Consider the following 6,783-nt stretch of genomic DNA (forward strand, 5'->3'; position numbering starts at 1 on the left):
AATATCCAAACTGCCTGTGACAGAGCCCTAAATTGCGGAAGTGAGTTTGCGCTTCTCCTCCACAGACTCTTCCAGAGAAAGGCGCAACATTTTCTGAACATCTTCCACCCGCAAACCCCTTACCTCCTCAAATAAAATATCATATGGAATCCTCGTCAACCAATGCATCATCTTGTGATGAGCAAATGGTTCCCTGCTCAATGCATCTGCCACAACATTTTGCGACCCAGGAATATACTGACTGTCAAAATCAAAGGGGGCCAATTTGGCCACCCACCTCTGCTCACAAGCGTCCAGCCTCGGCTTGGTAAGAATGTATTTCAGAGGATTGTTGTCAGTCCAAACAGTTAATTTATGTCCACGCAGCCAATGACTAAACTTATCATGAATAGCCCATTTCATGGCAAGAAACTCAAGTCTGTGAGCTGGGTATTTGGACTGCACATGATTCAAAGACTTGCTAGCAAAAGCAATAATCCTGGCAAGGCTGTGACCACCCTGTACCTGTGACAGTACAGCTCCAAATCCAGAAGATGATGCATCAACAGACATAAGTAACAAAGGAGGCTTAGAAAGTTCTCTTAAATTATCATCCAAATGGTCTTGCACTTCACTAGCTGTCCAGTTGCGAGAAGGTTTGGTTTTAAATATCAAGCTAGCTCTCTGTCAGGACAATGACGAATAAACATGAGCAGCAGTTGTGAACTCAGGTCAGTCACTGTTTCCCCTTTACTTAGGGTGACCAGACGTCCCCGATTTCCGGGGACTGTCCCCGTTTTGGACCACCTGTCCCCGGCTAAAGCTGTCCCCGGAAATGTCCCCGATTTTACCGAGGCGAAAAATGTTGCGTGTAGACTGTTATTACGGTAGAGCTGTTGCGCGCAAAAATAGGTATTACGGTAGCTGGTTGCGCTACTGATAACATAAAGATAAGGAACAGAGCGCACCACTAGAAGGGCGGTAATGATCCTTTTGGATGTCAGCTGCCATTAAAACACAAAAAAGAAGAAGAGCGCATCACTTTTAAAACAGAAGAAGAAGAAGAAGTGGAAGTTCGTTTTTTACAACCTGTGGCAACTGATGGGGAGCTACGCTGAGTGATGGTAAGTGTGTTAATCAATTAATTTTATTCTGATCGGGCTGATCTTGTGATACATGTTTGGTTTGTGTCCAGGTTAAAACAATAATAAAAAGTAAGACAAGACCACGAGTTGAGCATGAGTAAAAGACGCTGGGTTAAAATGTAGCAAAATGATTGAAAACTCCTTGTAAGGCGCTAATCTGGTACGCTGGTTCTCCAGGGATCAACAAGGGTTTGTATAAAGATGTTTTAGAATGGATAGGTGACCTTTAGTTAATACTTCAGATAGGTATTATAAGTAGAGTTATTTCAATTTGTTTTGATGATTTATGGTTGTGATTTATGAGCATAGACTTCCAGTTTTTGGTGTGCTTTTTTACTGCTCAGTTTGGATATATATGAAAGTTCCTTGAGAAAAAATAGTAGTCAGTAACAGGAGAACTGAATAAGACAAGATCTACATGATCTGAGAATGATGGAGGAAGAGATAACCACCTGTTTAATGTTCATTTATTATGTGGTTTTTGCTTGTAGCTCCTAATATTGTGGTAATTAGCATTTTTAGTATTTAGATGAGATATTAATAATAATAAGTTTTCATGTTGCACATCCTAATTTTTTTGGAGGTGATTTTGATTATATAATGTCTCTGTTTTAGAATAATGTAAGATTGATGCTGGAGGAGTGAGGAAGAAGATAGAAAGACAGAAGGGAGATTGAATGAGAGAGGAGGAAACTAGGAACTCTGATAGAAAAAAAACGGTTGACAAGAAGGGAGAAAATTTTACTTTGAGGAGTAAAGCAGAGAGCAGGAAACATAAGAGGAAGCCTTAATGCACAATACAGAAGCTGTGAAAAGAAGGAAATTATATATGTATATGTTATTGCTGTTTATAAATATGGACTATTCTTGGATTATATACATTGTGTTGATGTTAAGCCTATTCTGCTGTTCAATGGTTAAACTTGTTTAAGACATTTAAAAAGGTTATTTTGCTTTTTACTTGCTATGTCTTCTCTTATATTATTTTACCCAAATTACCAGGGCCACTGCCTCAGACCCTGTTCAGTTAATATTTCTGTTTCAAACAGTTAAAATGTATAATATGTATTAATAAAGTTCAAGTGATAAAGCGTTGACATGATTTGAGTGATAAACTAACATATTGAGTGATGTAGTGTGCAAAGTATGCTGTGGAACAAAGAGTGGCTGTATACTCAGGTTAGTAGGAAAAATGAACCTGCTACTTTGAGACACACAGGCCCCTGATGTGGAACCAACTACCAGTTTTAGTCCCTGAGGCAGACACCCTGTCTACTTTTAAGGCTAGGCTTAAAACTTTCCTTTTTGATAAAGCTTCTAGTTAGAGTGGCTCAGGTTATCCTGAGCTATCTCTATAGTTCTGCTGCTATAGGCTTAGACTGCTGGAGGACATAGGGACCCCTTTTTCATCATTCTGCTTCATTTTATCTCTATTCTCCCACTCTGCAGTATCTGTTAGTTCAATCTCTAACGTTCTGCTCTCTCTGCTTTTCCTCAGAGTAGCTTTGCCTCGTCTGTTCCTGTTTGGCTGTAACGTCATCCTGGAAAGAAACATCAGCTGTGCTGCTTTCATCAACACCCTTGTTTATAGATGTTGGAGATCGGCCTGTTTTCCAGTGTGGTCCTGTTTCTCTGACCGTGACTGGGTGGATGTGCTCTCTTCATCCTCTGGCATGGGAGCTGCCTTGGAGCTCGTCTGCCTGGCTGTGTGTTTCCTGGACGGGACCGCCTTTTACAGCTGCTTTTTGTATCTCTGCTTCTGTCTCCTTGAACCCCAGTCGGCCTCAGCAGATGGCCGCTCACACTGAGCCTGGTTCTGCTGGAGGTTTCTTCCTGTTAAAAGGGAGTTTTTCCTCTCCACTGTCGCTACAAGCATGCTTAGTGTGAGGGATTGCTGAAGAGTCAATGATACGATGCAGTCAACTGGTTTCCTTAGATAGAAAACTTTGAATCAATCTGACTGGATGATCTGGTTGAACTGTAAAGTGCCTTGAGATGACATGTGTTGTGAATTTGGCGCTATATAAATAAACTGAATTGAATTGATGTGGCTAGGTGACAGTAAGAAACATATATGAACCTTTACCTGCAGGCTTGACTACGACTTGTTTTTTTTTATGTTAATGAAGAAAAAAAATATTTCTTATAGGTATGTACAGTAGATGTAAACAGAATAAGTATTTGTTGCACTTTTTTGAAGAGGTGGGGGAACTCTGTCTCAACAGACAGCCACAGGCATAGAATAAATGTTTGTATTTACTTTTCTAAATTTCTTTTCCTCATGTCACTCTCCCCTTAGGAGGCGGCAGAGCTCTTTGGGCCCGACAAAATTGGAAAGCCCGGCTAATGACCCTTGACCCCTCCGCTCCCACCCCCACCACTTTGCCCCAACCCAGAGACACAGTTCTAGTTTTCTACTAATAACACTATTCATGTTATTAATCTTAGGATATACTAAACATTTGGAAAGGCACATTCCTGGCTTTTACACTTGATTTTTGTTGTTTAAATATTAATAAATATGTAAAAATATATGAAACCATTACTGTCCCCGTTTCCTAATTTCATCTCGATAAGATGTATTGATTTTTATCCACGAGCAAGAAATGTCCCCAGATTTGATTTCAGAAATCTGGTCACCTTACCTTTACTAGCCAAGCACAGTTCAGCAACCTCTGCAGCTTTGTTTAGCCGTATCCAGTAATCAAGAGGTCCCTTGCTTGTGTATGGTGTGCTAGCGTAGAAGTTAGCTAGAGGCAGGTCTGTATATATGGTGTCACCAAAATGCTGCCTGAGAATGCTAAAGATAGCAGAAACATCAGCATTTGCAGTACTATGCATCCAAACTTTAGTGACATCTCTTGCCCTCCCCATCAATCTGTTCATAACCACTTCAACTTGCTCAGCCTTAGTGGTAGATTTCTGTCTAAGGTAGGCCTGCATGAGATCTTCCCACTCAAAAACTGAACATTTATCAGATTTGTCACCCTTGAAATAGGGTGGAACATCAACATCAGAGCGTAACACAAGATTAAGTTTTGATGCATCAATAACAGTATTGCAACCTTGAAATGACTGTGCAGTGTTCTTGTTGTGATCAACGGGTAAGACGGGTGGAGACTCTGAAGCAGCATTCTGCATCAAGGACATTTTGATGGACTCCTATTTCTGAACAAATGGACCTGATTAGATCAATTAATTGGACGGAGGCCACTTCTCCATCCGGAGCAAACACGTGAGGAGATGAAAGAGTCACTGGGCTCAAACCCGGACTTAAAGTTTGACTAGTCAGCTCATCAGACCCCTATTTCCTCTCAGACCAAAACAAATTTGACCCAAACCCCCTGGATTTTCTGGAGTAGACTGCATAGCAGCTGCTAGCTGCAAAACCCCTCTCCCGCGACCCATGGATAATTTTCCATGACTACAAGTTTATATTTCTTTCACATTCTGACTCTCCACGAGGAAACCTCCCTGATGCCCTTAATGAAAAAAAAACTCCAACCAACAGTGTCCGAAGAACTCCGCACTGACAATGTCTCCAAGGCACAGGTGGGACCAGGAGGCGTTGTCCAGCAACACTGGAGGTCTGCTTCAGCTAATCAGTCGTCAGATCACAGCACCATTTTTGTAGCGTAGTTGATTCTGCATTGTGTCTTATGGGAAATAACAGTCAGACACTTATCATCCTTAAAATACACTTATTGAACACAGAAACAAAACTTCATACTTTCTCCCATGGAATCCAACAGAAAGAGCACGACGGAGAGCATGGGAAAACCCTTCACAGACTACAATGGTATGATCTGTTCATTTTTCTTTTTAAACCCCAAACTAACACTCAAAACAACAAATCAAGGACTCAATGTTTGACATTTCACGTTTTCATTGGCAACACATTAAATTTATATAAAAATAATTTTTAAACAGGAAGTTACTAGCTGTTTTGAAATGGATCTGTCATCTTTTCAAAATAAAAGCTGCCACTGCTCATATAATTTTCTACCGGAATAGCTTCTTATTTGGCAATCTAGTGTAATAACATCACACTGCTACATTGGCAGCCATTGACTTTACAAATGAAGCCTGCTCTTGCATGATTAATGCCTAAGATATGACACTAGGTGAAGATATCCGTTAGTCATTGATGGAAGCTGAGGCATCACTAGTTACATCGATATATCTACATTGTTTAAAAAAAAACAAATCTGTTGTCTTTTCTCTGGTACAATTCTTTATAGCTATTTTTAATGAACATTAAAAACACGCACATACACACCTAACAGTAAACAACTGCTTGGAAACAGTTATTTTAAATTTCTTCTGCCTCATTAGATATTCCAACAAAAACCAGACACTTGCAGCTAGAATAGTCATTTACCACATTAGCAATGTATAGAGTGCATTATTTTAAAGTTAAGACTAGTTTAAAGTTATAATCATTGAAATGTTGAAATGCTTTTCCTTCAAAAATAAGGACATTTCAATGTGACCCCAAACTTTTGCACATTAATCCTAAACATAACTCCCAACCTAAGAAGAGAAATTTTCCTGTGGGGACCTGTTGAGTCGTCCTCACAATTAACTGTAAACCCCACAATGTAGTATTTTACAGGAAAATTGGCCTTACACTGTGTCCACAGGGAGGAAAAGACAGGGCCAAATATATACATATGTTATGTCCCAATATAATTGCAGGGACCTTGCACTGAATATTCATTCATTTTTTTAAATATATATATATATAAATAACCCATTTCATCTCACTGCAAATATTTAAGAAAGGGCAAAATTGTTTGATGTCGCGTCAACCTGCACCAGAGCTACAGCCACGCACATGTGGTGTCACTCTGTTTTTACTAGCAAAAACTTATTTCCTTTTCCGTGTGAGGGAAGAGGCGTCCCATTTTCATGCCTTCCACAGCTGTGGGTGTGACTTAACTGGGAGTGACTGCATTGCTAGTAAACGGGTAGTGCTTAGGTGGTGGATTGGGATTAAGCCTGAATGTCTAGTGGATGCAAAAGAAGTTCACTGAAAATTTCCCAAAATGCAAAACTGGAAAGTTTTGCATTTTCCATGCATGGATGGTCACTAGAGTAATCTATTTCAAATTTTGCATTTAGATATATTTGGCGTTGATCCAGAGCTGATGAAAAGTAAGCTGTACTGAGGGATCAGTGGCTGTTATCTGGGAGACGTCCTAAATCCTCACACCTACTAATAATGGTTCAAGCTTCAACAGCCTCTGCAGCTGAAGCCAAAAATGAGAAGGAATGTGGGGGATCTAGGCGTTTTACTTAATTTGGGCAGGTGTTGGGTGACCCTTCAGTCAGACTTTTGTCCTTCTGTGCTGAAAGTATTTATTCAGGTGTTATTTGTGTGTGGAAAATGGTCCTAAATGAAATTCAGACTACAATTTCCCTTCTTGGCACACCTGATCAGCAATGTGGAGGAAAACGTTACTAAAAGCTGGTAGTTCAGACAATTTTCTCTGCAGAACTCATCAAATAAACAGCATAGGGAAAGTTTGGGTTTCAGAATGGTCCTTTATTTAAAAAAAATCCTTCACATCTGATGATATTTAATGAACCAGACTCAAACTCTCTCTTTTCATGGTTTAATTTGATACATTAAAGGAGAAATTACAGTCCTGCGGTT

The sequence above is a fragment of the Cyprinodon tularosa genome, unplaced genomic scaffold (genome assembly GCF_016077235.1).
Source record: "Cyprinodon tularosa strain WSP-4 unplaced genomic scaffold, ASM1607723v1 ctg36, whole genome shotgun sequence".
In the NCBI taxonomy this organism is placed as follows: domain Eukaryota; kingdom Metazoa; phylum Chordata; class Actinopteri; order Cyprinodontiformes; family Cyprinodontidae; genus Cyprinodon; species Cyprinodon tularosa.